Source organism: Rattus rattus, chromosome 2, assembly GCF_011064425.1.
Source record: "Rattus rattus isolate New Zealand chromosome 2, Rrattus_CSIRO_v1, whole genome shotgun sequence".
NCBI classification, from domain to species: Eukaryota; Metazoa; Chordata; class Mammalia; order Rodentia; family Muridae; genus Rattus; species Rattus rattus.
In genome coordinates, this window is record NC_046155.1 from 106,201,617 (window position 1) to 106,224,004 (window position 22,388).

Consider the following 22,388-nt stretch of genomic DNA (forward strand, 5'->3'; position numbering starts at 1 on the left):
AGGCAAGTGTGTAGAATGTGATTTTTACCTAGAAAGTAGTGCAAAGAAGGAGGTATTGATGTTTTCAAGATAAGACTTAACATTTCATAATTCATACTTCAGATAGGTAACAGCTGGTAAATCTTATATGCCACAAGGGAGAAAAGAAGGCTTAGTGATCCTCCACCTGAAGATTCATCTCCATTCCATTGCTAATCTTGCTTTTTTATGTTCTACATTGTACCCTTGATATTACTTTGATAAAAGTGGTTGACCACTGAGCATCAGTCAACGTTCATTTCAATTGTCTCTTGACCCTGTTGGCAGAGATGAGGTAGAGAGAGGTTCATCACTGCAAACTCCCTGGAATACTCACCTGTGTATGGAGCAGTGGATGACAGAAAAATCTCTGTATCAAACTTTGACAAATTAGGAAATATAGTGATTTGAATTCTGTCCATTGTATATGTACTATGGTATGCTGGCACCTGGACTCACATAAACATAACCACAATCACGCATGCATACTTCATACACAAAATCTACAAAACAGCTGTCAAAGAAAGCATCATTCACTAAGTTGTATATGTATAAATTTTCTTTCTCTTTTTAATATAGGCTAACATAATCCAGATTGACTGAATTTGCTAAGTAAGGGTATGAAATTCTGATCTTTTATTTTCATGTCTTGTGTACTTAACTGACATGTATTTAAAACAGTTATGTGGTACTGTGGATCTAGAACATGATTGTAAGTATGCAAGGCAAGGATTCTATCAGTTGGATTATATTAATAAGACATTATCTTAGCTTAAGTATTTGTTTACATACATAATCATACATCCTATCATCATTTTATAGATGAGAGTGGGAACAGTTTGAGTTTAAATGACTTATAAATGTATTCATGGCTCAAGTCATAATTTAGGACTCTGACTCAGGTTGCATTGGATGCTATAATCTACAGCTTGGATGACTCTCACCAATGAGTTTTCACAACGAGATATAAGAAAATCATTCATGCATTCATTCTTCCTTTCAAAAACATGTGTTTAAAATTTGTTGTATTCCAGAAACACAGTTAATGCTGTACATATGTTAAGGAAAGTTAACCTCTTAGGAAATTCAGACTTCAGTGGAGTAGTCACTAGAGAATGAATACCAAATATGGAAAGAAGTAAGAAGGACAGATTACACTGACAACTTAATCCGGAGTCTCACATACCATGTCATGCCAGAACCAAGGCTGACTTCATGGTATTGAAATCATGCTCATACATCCTGATTCTCATTAAGTACCTTTTATTCGATGTCATGTGAACTAGCGCAGCAAAGCAAACTTCTGTTGTATGCTTTCCTGACAGCTATGGTTGAGATGGTTGAGAAAGCTAAACTCACTGCTCTCATTTATCATTAATTTTGTGTTTTATGTTACATTTTCTCAGAAAATTTTTATTTTAATTAAAATGTAATTAAATCACTTCCCTCTCTTCTCTTCCCAACCTCTTTAATGCTCTTCCATTCCGTTTGAAACTGATGATCTGTTTCTTTTGCTTTTGTTGTTAGTTATATTTAAGGGCATGAATATGTAAATGTAATCTTCTGAGTTCACATACTATTCCTTATGTATATATTCCTTCAGTGCTGGCCACCTTGATTTGGATAACATATTGTGGATCTCATTTCTGAGAGAATATTTCTCCCTCTCTCAGCATTCTGATCAGCGTGGAGGCAAAATTGTGTCCAATCTAAGAATCTAACCAACTATCTAGGCTATGCATCTAAGAGGAGAATTTGCTACAGCCACTTTACTAGATCAGCAATACAATCAGATAAGAGAAGCTCTTACTCAACACCAAAGAAGCTTCCCTTTGCAGCAGATTAAGACAATTACAGAAAAACAGAACTGGTTATACTATAGACTTCAAATGATTATGGTGATTCCAGCCCAATGGATATGTGTGTAACATAAGGCCTGCACTTAAGGCTTGGTGAACATCTCAAAAGAGGGTCTGAAAGATTGTAAAAGAAAAAGGGCCAGTCCAAGTATAGTCTTTGAGTAGTGGCTTAGTCCCTGGGAGCTTTGGTTGGTTGGCATTGTTGTTCTTATGGGGTTGCAAATTGAATGTCAGGGGGCGTGGCAAGGGGGAGTGGATGTGGGGGGAACACCGTTGTGGGGGAGGAGAAGGGGATAGGGGGTTTATGGACAGGAAACCAGGAAAGGAAATAATATTTGAAATATAAATAAAGAAATATATCCAATATAAATAAATAAATAAATAAATAAATAAATAAATACTAAAAAAAGAGAGAGGACAAAGGAAGTCAGCTATGAGACTATGTCTCCTAAAAATGACAGGAAAACTATATTTATAATACCAACTCAAAAATATGGCTCTCTAGTTAGGTATCATTGGACCTGCAATACTGCTGCTCTTTGGGTATTCAGATGCTGTTACTTGCCAATCCTGGATGAAAGGAATTAAGCTTATCAAGGCACATGAGTTAACATTACTATAGTCAGGCCAAGTAAGTGCCATGGTGTTACTGTTTTTGGTGTTACAGATCCTCTTTATCAGGAGAAAGTGAAACAGATCCTTTACACAGTATTCAGTGAAACACATCTTTATTTGGGGATAACAAGGGCTTTATAAAGCCTTAGAATGTTAGTAGGTTTTTTTTTTTTTTGTAGTATACATTATTGACTGGGGCTGAGGTGTTAGGAATGCTTCATTTACATGAAGAAGAATTCCACACACTTAAATCTGTAATTTGCCCATGAAGCTACATGACTATCTCAATGGTAGTGGTAGATGTGGTAGTCATAGTTTTATGTACTTTGGAGCATGCAGGACCAGAACAGGGAAGGCACTATCCTTTTTCCTGCTGGTTTCAAGATGAGATTTTTGAGATTTTTTTCATCTTTATTAAATTGGGTATTTCTTATTTACATTTCTATTGTTATTCCCTTTCCCGGTTTCTGGGCCAACATCCCCCTAAACCCTCCCCCTCCCCTTCTCTATGCTTATTCCCCTCCCCATCCTTCCCCCATTACCGCCTTCTCCCCAACAATTATGTTCACTGGGGGCTCAGTCTTGGCAGGACCAAGGACTTCCCTTTCCACTGGTGCTCTTACTAGGCTATTCATTGCTACTTATGAGGTTGGAGCCCAGGGTCAGTCCATGTATAGATTTTTTGGGGATTTAGACATATCTCAACCTCATTCCTGTTCTAGGTCCAATCTCCCATGCGACCCTTGCCCTACTGGCCTTAGTAGGCAGAAGAAGGAGACTGTGTTACACTGGGCATAGAGAGCATAATTAAGAAAGGCATCAAAGTCATCCTTGACACTGAACCACTTCCTCCAACTAGTCCACATGTACTCCAATAAGACCATAACTTCAAAATGCCATTCCCCATTGGCCATGCATTCAAATACAGGATTCTGTGGAGGCCATACCAATTTAAACCACCACCAATACAATGGTTGTATTAATTACAGTTCTCCATAGTTACAGAACTTATAGAGTGAAACTTAGAGAATAAGTTTCTCTCGGTATATCAAAAGGGTTTTGTATTATGTGTATTCTGTACCTTTTGACCAATATCCACATATTAGTGAGTAAATGCAATGCATACCCTTTGGGGTCTAAGTTACTTCACTCAGGATGGTATTTTCTAGTTCCATCCATTTGACTAAAAAACTCATGATTTCTTGTTCTTAATAGTTGAACAGTGTTCCAATGTGTAAATGAACCACATTTTCTGAAACCATTCTCCACTGTGGGACATCTGGTTTGTTTCCAGCTTCTGGCTATCACAAATAAGTCCATTATAAACATTGTGGAGCATGTGCCCCTCTGGTATGGTAGGATATTTTTGGATATATTCCTAAGAGAAGTATAACTAGGTCATCATGTAGATCTATTCCAATTTTCTGAGGAACCTCTAGATTGATTTCCAGAGTGGTTGTACCAGTTCACAAAACCACCAGCAATGAAGGAGTGTTCCTCCTTATCCTTTGCCCATATATGCTGTCATCTGAGTTTTTTATCTTAGCCATTCTGATTGGAGTACTGTGGAACTCAGAGCTGTTTTGATTTGCATTTTCCTGATCACTAAAGACTTGGAATCTTTTTAAGTGCTTCTTTGCCATTCATAATTCCTCTTGTGAATTCTCTGTTTAGCTCTATACACAATTTTTTTGAATCAGTTGTTTGAGGTTTTGGAGGTTAACATCTTGAATTTTTATGTTTTGGATATTGGCCCTCAAATGGATATGGGGTTAGTGAAGATTTTTTCCCAATCTGTAGGTTGCTGATTTTTCCTAATGATTATGTTCTTTGCCTTACAGAAGCCTTTTCAGTTTCATGAGATCCCATTTATGAATTCTTGAACTTAGAGCCTTAGCCATGTGAGTTCCACTTAGGAAATTTCTCCCCAAGCCAATGAGTTCAAAATCCTTTCCCACTTTTTCTTCTTTTAGATTCTGCGAGCCATTTTCATGTGGAGCTTCTTGATCAACTTGGATTTGAGCTATGTTCAAGGTGAAAAATATGTATTTATCTTCATTTTTCTACATACTCCCTGCCAGTTAGACATCCACTATTTATTGAAGATACTTTTTTCTTTCCACTGTAGAGTTCAACTCATTGATTATCCTGTTTATCTATGTACCAATACCATGAAGTTTTTATCACTATTGCTCTGTAGTATAGCTGTGATCAGGGATAGTGATTCCCCACAGAAGTTCTTTCATTGTTAAGAATTGTTTTCACAATTAGACAAAAAAAGGAAATCAAAGTTATACAAATTGGAAAGGAAGAATGAGAATATCACTGTTTGGAGATGATATGATAGTGTACTTAAATGACCCTAAAAATTCCACCGGAGAACTCCTACAATTGATAACCTCAGCAAAGTGGTTGGATATAAAATTAACTGAAACAAATCAATATACTTCCTCTACTCAAAGGATAAATGGGCTGATAAAGAAATTAGGGAAATTAAACCCTTTGTAATAGTCACAAGTAATATAAAATATCTTGGGTGACTCTAACCAAACAAATGAAAGATCTGTATGACAAGAGTGTCCACTCTTCAAAGAAAGAAATTGAAGAAGACACTAGAAGATGGAAAGATCTCCCATATCCATGAATTGGCAGGATTAATATAGTAAAAGTGGACATCATGCTGAAAGCAGTCTACAGATTGAATGCAATTAGCATCAAAATTCCAACTCATTTTTTCATAAGATTTAGAAAGGGAAATATAAATTCCTTTGGAATAACAAAATATCCAGGATAGCAAAAACAATTCTCAACAATAAAAGAACTCTGCAGGCATCACCATCCCTGAGCTCAAGCTGTACGACAGAGGGATAGTGATTACAAGTGCGTGATATTGGTACAGAGGCAGGTAGATCAATGGAATAGAACTGAAGACCCAGAAATGAGCCTATACACCTATGGTTACTTGACCTTTGACAAAGAAGCTAAAACCATCCAGTGGAAAAAAGACAGCATTTCAACAAATGGTGCTGGTTCAACTGGTGTTTAGCATATAGAAGAGCGCAAATGGATCCATTCTTATCTTCCTGTACAAAGCTCAATTTGAAATGGATCAAAGACCTCCACATAAAACTAGATACACAGAATCTAACAAAAGAGAAAGTAGGGAAAGGCGTTGGACACATGGGCACAGGAGAAAGCTTCCTGAACACCAACGGCTTATGCTGTAAGATCAAGAATAGACAAATGGGACCTCGTATATTTGAAAGGATTCTATAAGGCAAAGAACACTCTCAATAGGACAAAATGGCAACCAATAGATGGGGAAAAGATCTTCACCAAACATATCATTGAATAGAGGGCTAATATTCAATATATACAAAGAACTCAAGAAGTTATACTTGAGAGAATCTAATAACTATTAGAAATGGGGAACAGAGCTAAACAGAATTCTAAACTAAGGAAATTAGTTATTTCCTTATAGTTAATTGAATGGCCAAGAAGCACCTAAGGAAATGTTCAACATCCATAGTCATCAGGGAAATGTAAGTCAAAAATACCTTGAAATTCCACCTCATACCAGTCAGAATGGCTAAGATCAAAAATTCAAGTGACAGCAGATGCTGGTGAGGATGTGGAGAAAGAGGAACACTCCTCCATTGCTGGTGGAATAACAAGCTGCTGTTGTAAAAGTATAAAAAAAATGCTGTCTTTTATCCCCTACTAGATCTGGCATTGCAGTGCCCCAAGATATCTGCTAGATACTTTAAGTCTCAGTCAGCAAAGCCTCTCACCCGCTTTGCTCCATCCCATGTCATACTGACGAAGGTCTCTCTCTGAGGCTGGCAGTAATATCTCTACCTATGTAGTTCCCAAGGCAGGTTTCCAGGCCAGAAACACACATCCCAACTCCGTGGCATCCCACACACTCTCCCAAATTCAATTCTCCACAAGATAAACCACACAACACAACAACCTCTGAACCAATTAATAAGATATAATTGCCCACCTAAACATACAAAGCCCAGTACACATCCATCCCTTAAGAACATTCATAACAACCTGTAAAGGTACAGCATGGAATCTTTTTTTTTGTTGTTGTTCTTATAAAAATGTACTTTATTTTAAAATCAGTCTATAAAAGTAAAAATCACATACAAAAAATACAGATTGCTGCAACATGTTGGCAAAATAGCTCCCAGCTGGACTTGTGTAAGGAAGAACAGGTACTGACTGAGGCACCTGAGGGCACCTGGAGGGCAGGGTCCAACCAGAGTCTGCCATCAGCCCATCACTAATGTGTAAACAATAGTTTCAAGTAGTAGTTAGCACTCTTTTAACTACTAGGGAGTTGAAGCATGACCATTCTTGTGTGACACTTAAAATGTTCTTTAGGTCTGAGCAGATGAGGGCACTTCACGTTGTTAAATAAAAGTTTTTGAAGAAGAGGTTAATAGAAATGGATTACAGCTCTGAAACACTCTAGAGGTAACTGCCTTAATTTTTTTTTCATTTTCTAAGAAACACAATTTGATCCTTTTGCTTCTGTGTATCAAGAGCTAAAAAGACACATCTGTTATCAAAAGGTTTAATGCCCCGTGATCCTTCAGCGCCCGTGTGAAGTGTAAGCCATGCTACCTGCTCAGAAGCTGCACCTGCCCACACTTCCAGTGCGTTTCTGATGGACAGAAATCCATTCTACCTAACAACTTTAGGTCCAGTAACCTAATGGGCAGTTTCAAGCCATCACTGTAAAAGATCACTGAAAAGAATTTCAAGTCCTTGATTTCAGAGTAATATAAAAATAACTGCAGTACTCAAGGAACGATCAGCATGCCCAATCAGCTCAGAATTCTATCAGGCTTTTCAGAGTGCTGACTAGACTATTGCATTCCTCAAACAAAGTAAGTAATTTTAAAAAGCTAAGCAACCACACATAGATTGTAACATACGTTGATTATAAAGTTTTAAAAGCACACGAGTAGGGTTTCCTTACCTAATTTAAGATCCTGGAAACATAGCACAACTCCTAAAAACAGCAAAGGATACTTCATATTAACCCAGTTTTAGTGAACAGCCTTTGAGGTTTCAAATCCTGCACCAATCCTAACTTCCTGCTCTGGTTGTGTGTGTGTGTGTGTCTTTTCTCATTTAGAGTTTAAGGTACATCATGCAGAACTGTACTTCTCTCTGTTAAGCTAACCTTATACCTGCACACAAAGTTGAAATGTGTTAATTCCCAGAAAAGACCACCTCCAACGCTACCAGCCTCTGTTGCTTTCTTTCCAGCTCACCATACATATAGCTTATTCTTCAAAGTCAAGTTTTATAAAATACTGAATAATTAAATAGATAAAGTGATATACACCATGAAGACTGTAAGCCAGGGGTAATTAAAAAAACTCGATTCTAAATAGACTTAATTAGAAGGGCACTTAGAAGAGTTGCCTCAAATTTTGCTTTAAAAAGCATCCTGAAATAATAGGCTCACCTAAAATTTCCAAAGACCTAATGCTTATTAGGCCCTTAGGGCACAGCACTGCCAGAAACAGCTCTCTGTTTCTGAAAAACACTTCATGGCTGTCCCTCTCAAATGGTTCCCTTCCATACATGTAAAGTGAAGGCGAAGGCAAAACCAACAGGAAGAGTACCCAAGGTCTCCAGCACGTGGATCGGCTGCTTGTGTCCTCCTTCCAGAGGAAGAGGAGACACAGCTTTACGGTAAGCACTTCATAAACAACTGGGCTTTTTCAGACAGTCGGCATTTGATACCCCAAATCTCCGGGTTCTTCTTGTTGTCCATAGTTGGCCTTGCAATGGAGGTGAAATAGGCACAATTAATCTGCAGGCGAGGAAGATCTTCTCTCAGTAGCTGAAGGGTCCCATCTGGCACGATTCCAAAAACTTGTAGTGTTTTTAGTGTGGGGATTTCTCCAAGTTCAAGTAGAGTCTCAGGTATTATATCATAGCACTGGCTGAGCGAGAGGTGTTGGAGGTGGTTGAGTTGAAAAAATTCGGGAAAGCAGTCATTCTTTAGCATGATATTGTCACTTAAGTCGAGGCAGACGAGGTTGGGGTATCGTTTAATTAGGGTACAAAGATCTGTTTTCTGGAGGTTCTTTCGGTAGCCACTGAGGTTCAGCTGGGTGAGGGTGTCTGGTAAATGTGCCACAGTCGCTTGCACATGCTTTTCAGTAAAGTCAAAGTACCAGGAGAGATTCAGTTCATCCAGTCTGGAGCAGCTGCTCAGCAGGGTGGCCACGGCAAACTCTGAAAATCCAGAGCACCCACAAAGGTTCAGTCGCACCAAGTTTTCATTCTACGTAAGAGTAGTGACAATGGGATCTGAAAGCTGCAGGCCTTCCAGACTCAGATTCTGCAGCTTGGAGCACTCAGACAGAATCCTGTGGAGGTTTGACACATTTATAACTGAGTTCGACAGGTCCGTGTGCTATACACGGAAAGAGCTGAAGCTTTCACCCAGTGGCTGCTCCATAAACGACCGTGGGCAGCAGAAGGCCACAACTTCTCGAGAGAGCAAGCGCACAGTCAGGTCTGGGTGCATATTTTTGCCTACATGGTCTAGAGATTGCCAGAGAGACTAGTCGAGCGAGAAGCGGTACCACCTCTTGCAAACTCCAGAGACTCTCAAAAGCTCAGGGAGACACAGACAGATAAAGATCCTCAGGAGCAGTTCATCTGGAAGGGAGTCCCAGGAAACACCTGGAAAGTTCTCTTGATTGAGCTTAGGCCGACAGATGATCACAAAGTCTTTGTCACTTGCTTTGCTCTCTAGCCTTTTCCTTGGAGGGCTCTGGGGGTGGCCGAGGTTTGAAAGCAGTCCATGTGGGATGTTCTCACTGTCCACCTCTTCCTTCTCCAAGGCAGAGACACCCATGCCTGACAGCAGTTCAGAAGTCTTGCTGGAATCCCATCCCCATGTGAAGCTGGTGGTGATGTTGCTACTATGGTCTGGAATCTCCTGAAGGTGTTTCTTATGCATGGTGTCCACTGATTAAGGAGTTTTGAATGCTTGAATTAACTGAAGAACAGCATGGAATCTTAACGTCAGCTTCCATGTTGTCTCTCTCAGCTGGCTACTCTCCCCTCTCCCCCCTTATGTTCCTGTCTCCTCCTCTTCCTTCAAACTTTTCTCCCGTCCACCCTTCCTTCTCGTCCAATGACAGGCCTCATTCTATCTTGTACCTGCCTCACCTGTGACATCATCCCACAACAAGCTGGTTTAATTACTCTGGAAATCAGTCTTGCAGTGCCTCATAAAATTGGACATAGTACTACCTGAGGACCCAGCTCTACCACTCCTGAGCATATACCCATAGATGCTCCAACATGTAATAAGGACACATACTCCACTATGTTCATAGCAGCCATATGTATAATAGCTAGACACTGGAAACAACCAAGATGTCCCCCAACAGAATAATGGATACAGAAAATATGGTACATTTATAGAATGGAATATTATTCTGCTATTAAAAATGATGACTTCCTGAAATTTTCAGGCAAATTGATGAAATGAGAAATTATCATCCTGAGTGAGGTAACTCAATCACAAAAGATCACACATGGTATGTACTCACTGATAAGTTGATATTAGGTAAACAACTTGGAATACCCACGATACTCATGGACCCCATGAAGTGCAAGAGGAAGAATGACCAAAGTGTAGATACTTCAGTCCTACTTAGAAAGGAAACAAAACAATCAAGGGAAGTAGAGGATGGGAAGGACTTGAGAGGAAGCAAGGAGAGGGAGGGGGAAAATGAGGGTCAGAATCAGGTATGGGAGGAGATGGAGATGCACAGAGGGTCAGGAAATTGAACAGAGGTGTGTGGCAATGGGGGATGGGGAACTGGGTGTAGCAACCAGAAAGTCCCAGATGCCAGTAGAGCAAGAGCCTCTCAGGACCCCATGGTGATGGCATTAGCTAAAATAAATCACAAAGAGGAGGGAGAACCAATTGAGAACATATCCAGGGTTTAGGCATGGCTGCCTGTTGAGGGATAGGGCCACCAATCTCCAAATTTTAAGCAAGAATCGCTCCTGTCTAAAAGAAATACAGGGACACAGAGGGGAGCAGAGACTGAAGAAATGGCTATCCAGAGACTACTCCACCTGGGGATCCATCTCACATGCAGACACCAAGCTCAGATACTATAGCTGATGCCAATAAGTGCTACCTGACAGGAGCCTGCTATTCCTGTCTCCTGAGAGGCTTTGCCAGAACCTGACCGATACAGATGTGGATGCTCAAAGCCAACCATCAGACTGATCACAGGAACCCCAATGGAGTATTTAGGGGAAAGACTGAAGGAGCTGAAGGGGCCTTATCTTGTATCAACAGGACCTCTTGCACCAAGAGGGCCTGTAAATGCTTAATGCCCCAGTGTAGAGGAATGCTAAGACACTGAGACATGAGTGTGGGGGTGGGTGGGTGGGAGAGTAACTTCATAGAAGCAAGGTAAGGGGGATGTGATAGGATTGCAGAGGGGAAAAAGTGAAAGGTAATAAAATTTGGTTTTTCCTTTGACAAGTATGAAGTGTTCTTCCTTATCTTTTTTTGATAGTTTTTGGTTGAAATTCTATTTTATTCAATATTAAAATGGCTACTCCAGCTGGTTTCTTGGAACCATTCTCCTGAAAAAAAATTTCACCATTTTATTCCGAGATAGTTTCTGTCTTTGTCACTGAGGTGCATTTCCTGTATGAATCAAAATGCTGGGTCCTGTTTATATGTCCATTCAGTTTGTCTATATCTTTTTATTGGGGAATTGAGTCCATTGCTGTTAAGAGATATTAAGGAAAAGCATTCTGTTATTTTTGTTGTTAGAGGTGGAATTATGTTTGTGTGTCTCTCTCCTTTTGGTTTTGTTGCAAGGAGATTACTTTTTTGCTTTTTTCAGGGTGTCAGGGTGTAGTTTCCATCCTTATGTTGGAGTTTTCCATGTATTATCCTTTGTAAGACTGGATTTCTGGAAAGATACTGTGTAAATTATTTTCATGGAATATCTTGGTTTCTCCATCTAGTTATTTGAGGGTTTTGATTTTGTACAGTAGCCTGGACTGGCATTCGTGTTCTCTTAGGCTGTGTATGTCATCTACCCAGGAACTTCTGGCTTTCATAGACTCTGGTTAGAAATCTGCTATAATTCTGATAGGTCTGCCTTTGTATGTTACTTGACCTTTTTCCCTTACTGCTTTTAATATTCTTTTTTTTGTTTTATGCATTTGGTGTTTTGATTATTTTGTGATGGAAGGCATTTCTTTTCCGGTCCAATATATTTGAAGTTCTGTAGATTTCTTGTATGTTCATGGGCATCTCTTTCTTTCAGTTAGGGAAGTTTCCTTCTATAATTTTGTTGAAGATATTTATTGGGCCTTTAAGTTGGGAATTTTTACTCTCTTCTATACCTATTATCCTTAGGTTTTGTCTTCATAGTGTGTCCTGGTTTTCTTGAATGTTTTGGGTTAGCAGGTTTTTGCATTTTGAATTCTCATTCTCTGTTGTGTTAACGTTTTCTATGGTATCATCTGCCCTTGAGATTTTCTCTTTTACCCCTTTTATTCTGTTTGTGATGCTTGCATCCATGACTCCTGATTTCATTCCTAGGATTTCTTTCTCCAGAGTCTCTCTTTTTAATTTCTTTATTGTTTCTTCTTCCATTTTTAGATCCTGGATGGTTTTATTCAACTCCTTCACATGTTTAGTTGTGTTTTCCTATAATTCTCTAGGGGATTTTTTTTTTTGTCTTTCCTCTTTAAGGGGTTCTACCTGTTTACCTGTGCTCTTCTGTATTTCTTTAAGGGAGTTATTTATGTCTGTTCTAAAGTCCTCTATCATCATCATGAGATGTGATTTTCAATGCAAATTTTCCTTTTCCAGTGTGATGGGGTATCCAGGCCTTGCTGCGGTGGGAGAACTGGTTTCTAATGATGCCAAGCAGTCTTGGTTTCTGTTGCTTATGTTCTTGTGCTTGCCTCTTGCCATCTTGTTTTCTCTTCTGCTACTTGCTCTTGCTGTCTCGGACTGGAGCCTGTCCCTCCTGTAATCCTGGTTGTGTCAGAACGCCTCAGAGTCCAGTTGTTTCTGATTCTGTGATCCTGTGATCCTGAGATCCTGGATGTGTCAGAGCTCCTGGCAGTCAAATTCTATCTGGGATCCTCAATCCTGGTTGGCCAACCTCCTCAGATCCTATTGTGTCAGAGCTCCACGGAGTCAGGCTTTCTCAGGGTGTTGCAGGAGTGTGTGGGGAGCCAGAGCCCTGGGTTTGCTTTGAGCACAGGTGCAAGCTCGAAGGAACCTGTGCTTCTGGCTGGGTGGGGATTTTTTTCCTGGTTTTTGTGGGTGTCCCAGTAAAGACAGGTGTTGAGAAAGATGTGGCCTAAATTGTGATCTTGAGTGTGTCAGAACTCCCGTGATCCTGTTGTGTCCAGTCTCCTGGGAGTAGAGCTTCCTCTGTGACCCTGTGAACCTGTGATCCTTTGTGTTTCAGAGCACCTGGGAGTCGGGCTCCCTCTGGGTATGATAAGAATAGATGTGGAACCAGCGCCCCAGGTCTGTTCTGGGACCAGGTTCAGACAGGAAGGAACACGTGCCACTGGTTGGGCTGGGATTACTGCGTTCCTGGATCTTCGGGGACCCAGTTACTCTGGGTACTGGGGTATATGTTGTGGTCTCTCTGTGATCCTGGGTGTTTCATAGAACCTGGGAGTCAGGCTTTCTCTGGGAGTTGTAGGATTGGGTGCAGAGCCTGTGCCACAGGTCTGCTCTGGGAACAGGTTCAAATTTGAAGGAACCTGAGCCATTGACTGGGCGAGGTTTCCTTAGTCCCTGGATCCCCAGGGGACCCAATTACTCCAGGTGTTGGGGCAGGTCTCCTCATCTGTGATCCTGGTCTTGTTAGAGCACCTGGAAGTTCAGCTTCCTCTGGATGTTGTGGGAATGAGTGCAGAGCCAGAGCCCAAGGTCTGCTCAGGGCACTAGTCCAGATTGGAAGGAGGGGAATAACATTTGCGATGTGAATAAATACACTATCCAATTAAAAACAAATTGTTTTTACTATCCTTGGTCCACATGAAAGTGTGACTTGATTTTTCCATGTGTTTGAAGAATTGTGTTGAAATTTTGATGGGTTTTGTATTGAGTCTGTAGATTCTTGTGGTAGGATGCTCATTTTTACCATGGGAGAGGAGAAGGAGAAGGATAAAGGGAAACATGATCAGGTATAGGGGGATTAGACAGGAGAGAACCTTGAGGGCCAGCAGAATGAATGGAAATATGCAACTTTGGGGGCTGTGAGGTGCGGGGCTCTAGAATGTACCAGACACCTGGGAGGTGAGAGACTGTCAGGACTCAAAGAGAGGGACCATAGATTAAATGCCCAACAATGGGAAGAGGAAACTTGTAAAGTCCATTTTCAGTAGAAAAACAGGGCATCAGGTAGAGGCACGTGGTGGCCATCCCACAGTCAAAAACCCAGAGTTGTTCCTGTTTAAAAGAACTGCAGACATAAATATGGAGATGAGACAGAGGGAAGGGAAGTCCAATGACAAGCCCAACTTGGGATTTGTCTCAAGGGGAGGCTTCAAGGCCTGACATTATTGCTGGTGTTATGGCATGATTACAGACAGGAGCCTAGAATGGCTGTCCTCTGAGAGGCCCAACAAACAGCTAACTGAGACAAATAGTCCCAACTGAAGTCTGAGGACCCCTGTGGTGGAATTAGGAAAAGGATGGAAGAAGCTAAGGAGGAGGGTTACCTCATAGAAAGACCAACAGTCTCAACTAACCTGGACCTGAGATATCTCGGAAACTGAGATATCTTATAGCCAGGAATATAAGACCTGGTCAGAGGCCCCTGACACATACACAGCAAAGGACTGCCCTTTCTGGCCTTAACGGAAGAAGAGGTGCCTTACCCTTGAGAGACATGATGCCCCAGGTATTAGGGAGCTCTGGTGGCAGGGCACAGATATCCTCTTGGAGACAGGGGAAGGATGAATAGAATGAGGAAGTGTAGGAGGGAAAACCAGGAGGGAGGCAATGTCTGGATCTTAAAAATAAAAGTAATAAAAGAAATGATAAATTTAACCTAGTTTGTGTTGGTTACAATTGTTCTGTAACCTCCCACAGAATGTTAGGTTATGAATAAATGATAACAATTAACACTGTTATTTATAACACTGTTATTTATACTTCTCTACACTCTTTTTAACTCCCAATTCTGTCTCTTCCAGTAGCAAGCCACGTAAGTCATCAGTTTGTTGATTCAGAAGCCTGAAAGTAATTTATCTCTCCCTCCTTTGTCTTTACTCTAATAATGGAGAAATGGTTTGCAATTCTGCTCACCATGAATCTACCACTTCCTTCTTTTTCACTGATAGTGAGGATTCAACCCAACCCTTTCATCACTTACTTTAAGTAAATCAACCATTAAGATATTTAATATTATCTGTGAATATGATTAGGATATGGTGACCACATAATTGGTTCAAGGCGTGCCTTAATTGTAATTTTAGATGTGAATAGTATTTAGTAATCATTGACTAAAATAGTTAATTCCTTACAATCTGAATGGTCATCATCCAATTAACTAACAGGTTTTTTTCTTTTCTTTTTTTTATGATAGAGGTCTTCAGAAGAGGAAGGACATTTAACTCTATTCTCTTTAACCTATTCTCTCTCTCTCTCTCTCTCTCTCTCTCTCTCTCTCTCTCTCTCTCTCTCTTTCTGTGTGTGTGTGTGTCTGTTTGTCTCTTTTTGTGTCTGCCTCTGCCCTGTCTCTGTCTCTTTGTCTATGTTCCCCCTCATGTGTATCTTTCCTGCCATTTCTCTTCATCTTTTATTCCTCCGTGTATGTAAATTCAGGGGCCAATTATATCAAATATCTTGAAACAGTAATTTGTGTGTGCTTATATGTATTTTTATGTATGTGTAGTCTGTTTATATGGGTAAGCCTACTACAGTCCTCCTCTATCCTTATTCTTTTTCAATTTGGTATTTATGCATTGACCATAGCCATAAATCTAAATGGTATGTATTCACTTATCAATGGATATTATCTGCAAAATATAGGATATCCATGCTACATTCTACAGACCAAAGAAGGCTGGACAGGAAGGAGAACCCAAGCAAAGATGTCTGAGTCTCACTTGGAAGGAGGAATTGAATGGTAGTGTAAGGTAGAGGGAGGAAGGGAACTGAGGGGGAGAGGAATAGTTAGGAGATTAGGGATGAGTTCAAGGAGGGAAAGGTGAGATGGCCTGGTAGCCATCAGAATGAAGAGAGATCTGCAACTGACAGGGGAGGAAGATAGGGAGCATCTCCAGGAAGACATGGAGACCTGGAATAGAAGAGATGCCTAAGAATCAATGGGGGTGTCCCATTGGGGATATAAAGCCTGGGAAGGCTGCCTCCTGTAGTTGGGAAGGAACCCAATACAGTGACAAGGACACCAACCTACCCACAAATCTTTTGACCCAAAATGTATTCTGTCTACAAGAAATGCAGGGATTGGAGATGGAGCTGAGACTCAGGGAAGGGACAAACAATAACTTGTGCAAATCGAGACACAACCCTGACACTATTAATGATACTCTGTTGTAATTTCAGATAGGAGTCTAGCACGGTTGTCCTCTGAGAGGTTCCACTCACCAGCTGAGTAGACAGATGTAAACACCCACAGCCAAACGGAGGACGGAGATTGGGCACTCATATGGAAGAACAAGAGGAAGGATTGCAGGATTCAAAGGATTGAAATTACATAATGTAGGATGTCATACAGGTGAAGGCAGATACAAGACAGAACGAGGTCTGTCACTGGACTTGGATCAGAGGTTATTGTGTTATGTGTTCTTTCATATGGTGATTTAAGTTTAAGAAAGTTTGTGGCGATGGAGACACTGGGCCACTATGGAATTGAGATGTATATTCTGGCATGGTGGCAACCTGTCTTGGGAACTAAATAGGTAGAGAGATTGTTGCCAGGCTCAGAGAGAAGCCTTCGGCAGTGTGACATGGGATGGAGCAAAGCAGGTGAGATGCTTTGCTGACTGAGATGACGATATCTACCAGATGTCATGGGGCAATATGGTGCTGATCTAGTGCGGGCTAAAAGACAGCAATATATATATATATATATATATATATATATATATATATATATATATATATATAATTTTACAGCAAATTCCCTCTGTCCTGTTTCAACTTTGTCCTTGTCCCCAATCAAATAACCTGGATGCTTGGGGCTCTCAGAGATTAAACCACCAACCAAAGAGCATACACAGTGTGGAGCTAAGCCACTCTGGACATATGTAGAACATGTGCATCTCAGCCTTCTTGTGGATCCTAAACAACTGGAGGAGGGGCTGTCTCAAAAGCTGTTGCTTTATGTGCAATATGTTCTTATAGTTAGGCTGCCTTGTCTTGCCTCAGTTGGAGAGGAAGCACCTAGCCTCCTAGAGACTTGAAGATACCAGAGGGGCCCACCCACTCAGAGAAGAAAGGGAAGGGGAAGGGGTTAGGAATATGGAAGAGGTAAATGGAAGGGGCAGTGAGGCGTATGTAAACTGAATAAGTAATCAGTAAATAAAAAATATAAAAATTATATAAAGACAGCATAATAGAGGCAGAGACATGTTGATAGGGTCCTACCGGAATTTGACTCAAAATATGTTCTGCCTACAAGATGGAGAGGGACAAAGATGAAACAGGACAGAGGGAATGGCCAACCAATGACTATTCCAAATTGAGACACATTCTATGGGCATAAACCAATCCCTGACAATATTAATGGTACTCTGTTATGCTTGCAGACAGGAGCCTAGCAAAACTGTCTTCTCAGAGGCTCCACCTAGCAACCAATTGAAACAGGTGCAGAGACTCACAGACAAACATTAGATAGATCTCTTGTGGAAGAGTTAGAAGGACTGAGAAAACCAAAGGATATAGGGACTCCATAGGAAGATCAAGAGAGTCAAAGAGCCTTGACTCACGGTGACAAGGCAACCAACCAAAGAACAAGCATGGGCTGGATATAGGACCTGTGAAGCTTGATATTCATGTTGTTACCAGAAAAACTGGATCTTCTCTTGAATCTATTGCCTGCCTGTTAATCCTGTTCCCCAAACTGGGCTGCCTTGTATGGGCTGGCAGAGAGAGAATGCACCTAGTCCTGCGGTGACTTGATGTGCCAGGGTGGGGTGGAATGGGGGATGATCTGTGGGGCAAATCCCAGGGAGAACAAATATTTAAATATTGGTGTTTAAATAGAATAAATAATGAATTAATGAAACATGGGATTTAACAGAAAATAAACATTGCCATCCATGACCTGAACCTGAAAGATATGACCTTCTACTTTATAGAAACCTACAGCTTTAAGGCAGAAGTATGGGTGGTTGGATAGCTGTGTTATGAACAGGATTCCTATTGTGGTATATCCAGCCAACTCAAGAGATCATTCAAATTCCCTGTTTTCTATCAAAGCAGCAAATTTTCTTTTTAGCATTCTGTTGAGCTCAGTGCCTTAATGAGGCCCTTAAGGACATACTCCTGGGGATAATTGAGGTGATCTCACTCCTGTGAATGTAGGGGTTCAGTTTTCTAGGGTTATTTTAGCCATGGGACTTACCATGGGACTTACACGGGGCTTACATGTACTTCTGCAAGTCTTTTGTATGGTTTATTTCTTTGGTGGCCTTAATATTATATTTTCTCCTACATTATATTATATATCTCAACCCTGTAACTAGAAGCTTTGTTTGGTGACAAGAGATAGCCAGCTGGACCTCAGCCTCCCTTGAAGACTTCATTAGGATGGCCTTCATTTTGTCTTCTAGGAGATTTCTCATGCATTATATTCTAATACATTATATTGTATACATTATATTATGATTAAAATGTCCTTACCACTCTCCTCCTCAGCTTCTCCTTCCCTCCTGTCCTATCAGGATCCAGTCCTTTTTGTCTCTCATTGGGAATGAATAAGCTTCTAAGAGATAACAGTAAAACATAACAAATAAAATAAAGGAAGATAAAATCAATCACTCTGTTGTTGGACAACACAAACCAATGGGGGGAAAAGCCCAAAGAGAAGGCACAAGAATCAGAGACTCACCTCTTAACACACTCAGAAATCCCATATAAAATATTAAACTGAGTTCTATAACATTTATTCAGATGACTTGTTTTACACTCAGTTAAGCCCTGTGCTTAATGCCACAGCCCCTGTGAATTCATATCACCTTTGTTCAATTGGTTTAGTGGGCTTTGTTCTCCTGGTATTCTTTCTTCCCTCTGGCTCCTGTGATCCTCAGCCTCCTCTTTCATGGGGTACCATGGCTTTGAGTGGAAGTTAGAGGGGACATTCCATGTAGAGCTGTGTTTTCCAAATTCTTCTGTGTGTAATGTCTGGTTGAGGGTGGCTTCATTTGTTCGCATCAGCTACAGGAGGAAGCCTCTCTGCTGATGACTTTATAAGGCATGATCTATGAATATAGCAGAGCATCAATGTTATTTTATTTCTACTTTTATTTGGCCAGTAGTACTTAGTTTTACCCTAGTTGTCTGGGCTATGTAATCTCTGTTCTTTGTCATCCAAGCACTGTCAGGTAGGGGTTCCATGCCATGGAGTAGGCCTTAAATCAAACTAGGCATTTGTTGTCTACTCTCATAGCCTCTGTGCCACATGTTACTACAGTATAGTGCATTCATGATATATTGTATATCAGAGGTATTTTGTATAGGTTCTGCCCCAACCTACATGGCAGATGTGGAGGTTCTGCCCTGCATAGCATATGTCAGGTTCAGCCCATACCTGTATAGCAAGTGTTGCTGTATCAACTATTTTTGCTATCACAGAACTTGGTGGAATTTCCTTGCCTGAGTTTAGAGTTCCACTTTTAGAAGAGATACCTGTGCCAAGAAATGGAAGCCTATGTCATTGGCTGCCAACATAGGTAATTTATGTCATCAGTCATGTCTAAGGTTTGGGCTTATGGTTTTTGCCTCTGTAAGCCTGCTGCTTTGCAATAAAGCTGATCCTTGATCAGAACTTTGTATTGACTCCATTCTTCTCTTGTCCCTGTTGTTTGCTGCCCAGATCCCCATTTGAGTTATCTACAGTTGTGGGTCGACTACAGTTTTTGGCTGGGTTGGTGTATATATTTGTTTTTTGATAGACTGTAGAGTTCCTTCCCATACCAAAGGAACTAGAACATGGAAGAGAAAGTAACCAGCTCAAGCTGTCCATGTTCAATGAGTTGTATGGCTATGCTGTCAGTTTGTAAAGAGCAAATTATTGTCTTCACAACAACCTCAGTTGATTGGAAATGTCTATGGTAACCTATGGAAAAAAACTCAACTGGATATAACTCAGTCCTGACACTGGAAGCTTTTCTTGGTGACAAGAAATGGCCAGTTAGGTCTCAGTTTCCTGTATTATTGGGAGGCTTCATTAGGGCATCTTTCATTTTATATTTTAGGAGATTTCTACTACAACAAGTTATCATGCCAGTCCTCAAATACATATCACCTTTAGCTGAATTCCCCACATTCTTTTATTTAACCCTATCTTCCCCCTCTTTCCTTACTTATTCTTATTTTTCTGTCCTACACCCTGAGTCCATACATAAAATCTTTTGTACTTTCCCTTTTAAGGGAGACCCATACATACCACATAGACCCTTTCCCTATACTAAACCTCTCTTTTTCTATGGATTATAACTTGGTTATCATTTATTTAATGGCTGATATACACAGAGAGGAGAATACATACAGAGAAATTTCATAAGTTCCGATAGACCACATCACTCTAATATGTTCCTTTTATATTTTTAAAAAGATTTATTTTTTAATGTATATGAGAGTCTTGCATTTAAGGATGTATACTATATGTATGCCAGGTTACATTAGAAGGCAGAAAAATTTACTGAATTCCTTAAACCTATAATTTTAGATGGCTATGAACACAATGTGGGTTCATTGCCTCTTGGATTCATGCTGTTTCTGATTATTATAGAGTCATTAACATTAACATGGGGACATTCCTTGGAGGGATGTGAAAATATGTAGATTATAATACAAAGTAGCCTTATGCCCAAAGCTGCCATCAACACTCATGAAGGCCCACTTCAACTGACCCTGTCCCAGGGGCAGGAAACATGTTATTTTGCCCCCAGCAAGATAAATCAGGTCCTCTCCAAGAGTAGTATGTGCTCTTAAAAGCTAAGCCATCTTTCCAGTCCATCAGATTTCCTCTTAATTCTACTCTATATCCCCTTGTTATGTATCTCAAGTCTGACCTTCTTCTTTATGTTCTTTATGTTTCATTTAGTGTATGTGTAAGTGTGTGAGTGTGTGAGAGAGAGAGAAAAGAGAGGGAAAGAGAGAGAGAGAGAGAGAGAGAGAGAGAGAGAGAGAGAGAGAGAGAGAGTGTTTCTAAGAGCTCAACTTTATGAGTTGGTTCTTTCTATCTTATAGGTTTCTAGGATCAAAGTCCAATTAATAGGCACAGAGATATTACCTTTTCCCAGTAAGCCTCTGCTTCTTCATATTAATAATAATCATGTTGGGAACTTTATACCTACCTCTCCTGACAGTTTGCTCAAAGTCTTTAGTACTTAACACACATCCCAAAGTATTTGGCAAAATTAAGGTGAATCTGATTGCATGAGACTTTAGAACTTTGGTCACATTAACCCCAAATTATTGAACATAAAGGTTGGCCTCCCTATCAAACCTGAATCTGTAGGTCCAATGTCAGAGTGTTCAAATGCTTTCTGTATGAACCTAGGTACCTGAAAAATAAGTTAATGACCAGTAAGAACCATTAATGTATGTATCAACAAAGATTACCATCTCATTCCTTATATATTTGATGATACCTTATTGAGAAGACAGATAAAAGCTGTTAAAAACCAGCAGTGTCTTCCATAATGACAAATTCTTTCTGGAATATTGTGTCAGAACTTTGGAGTTATTTTACAGTTAGATACTTTATAACCATTGAGCCATTCGTTCCATGTAGGGATTTTTATTGAGTATTTATTGTATTTCTGAACCAAATAGATGCTACAGATCTGTTAATGAATGAAATAATTTTCATGGAATTCATACTTCAGTGGAGAGCACATTAGAAAAAAATGAACCTTTTAAAACATAGGGGAACACCCATAAAGAAGGGGAGAGGGGAGGGGGATGTTTGCCCGGAAACCGGGAAAGGGAATAACACTCGAAATGTATATAAGAAATACTCAAGTTAAAAAAAACATAGAATGTGGTAGGGAAGAATAAATGGATCTGATATGAGTCATGAAGGTAGCGCTGGCATTGTTTGGTGTTAACTTGGGTAGGCTAACAATAAAATCCCCATGGGACAAGTGGTAGTACAGCAGGAAACTAAGAAGGGGTTGAGAAGAGTATCTGGATTCTATTCTAAAGAAAGTTCAAAAAAATTAAAATAGGTGCAGCCTAAAACAATCATGTTTTCAATTATATGTTGAATATGTAATTTATCTTGTGAACATTACAAGTATGCACCATCAAGGAATGACATGCTTACCAATGGTGTAGTGACACAGATATCATGGAAACAAACAACAACTTCCTTATTGGATCTAAGTCTAATTCCACAATATAAAAAACACACCTAACACAACCTGTGCTCTACAGGTCATAAACCCTACAGAAGAACCTACCGCCATTATTTCCCTCAGTGGACACAGTGTCAGACCAATTTGCTATGACTTATTATCATACCCATACATTAGTACACCTTCAAGCCTTCATCATCATAGCTTCTTTTTATAGTAGATGGTATTTAACATTACTTGTCAACGTGCACAGAATTAGAGACCGTGGAAGACTCAGCACTA

At 40.2% G+C, this 22,388-nt stretch overlaps 1 pseudogene; it reads right to left on the reverse strand.

Annotated features, from left to right (window-relative positions):
- Nucleotides 1–8,219: 8,219 nt before the first annotated feature.
- On the reverse strand, nt 8,220–9,492 carry LOC116894197 (annotated as a pseudogene).
- Between the last annotated feature and the right edge of the window lie 12,896 nt (nt 9,493–22,388).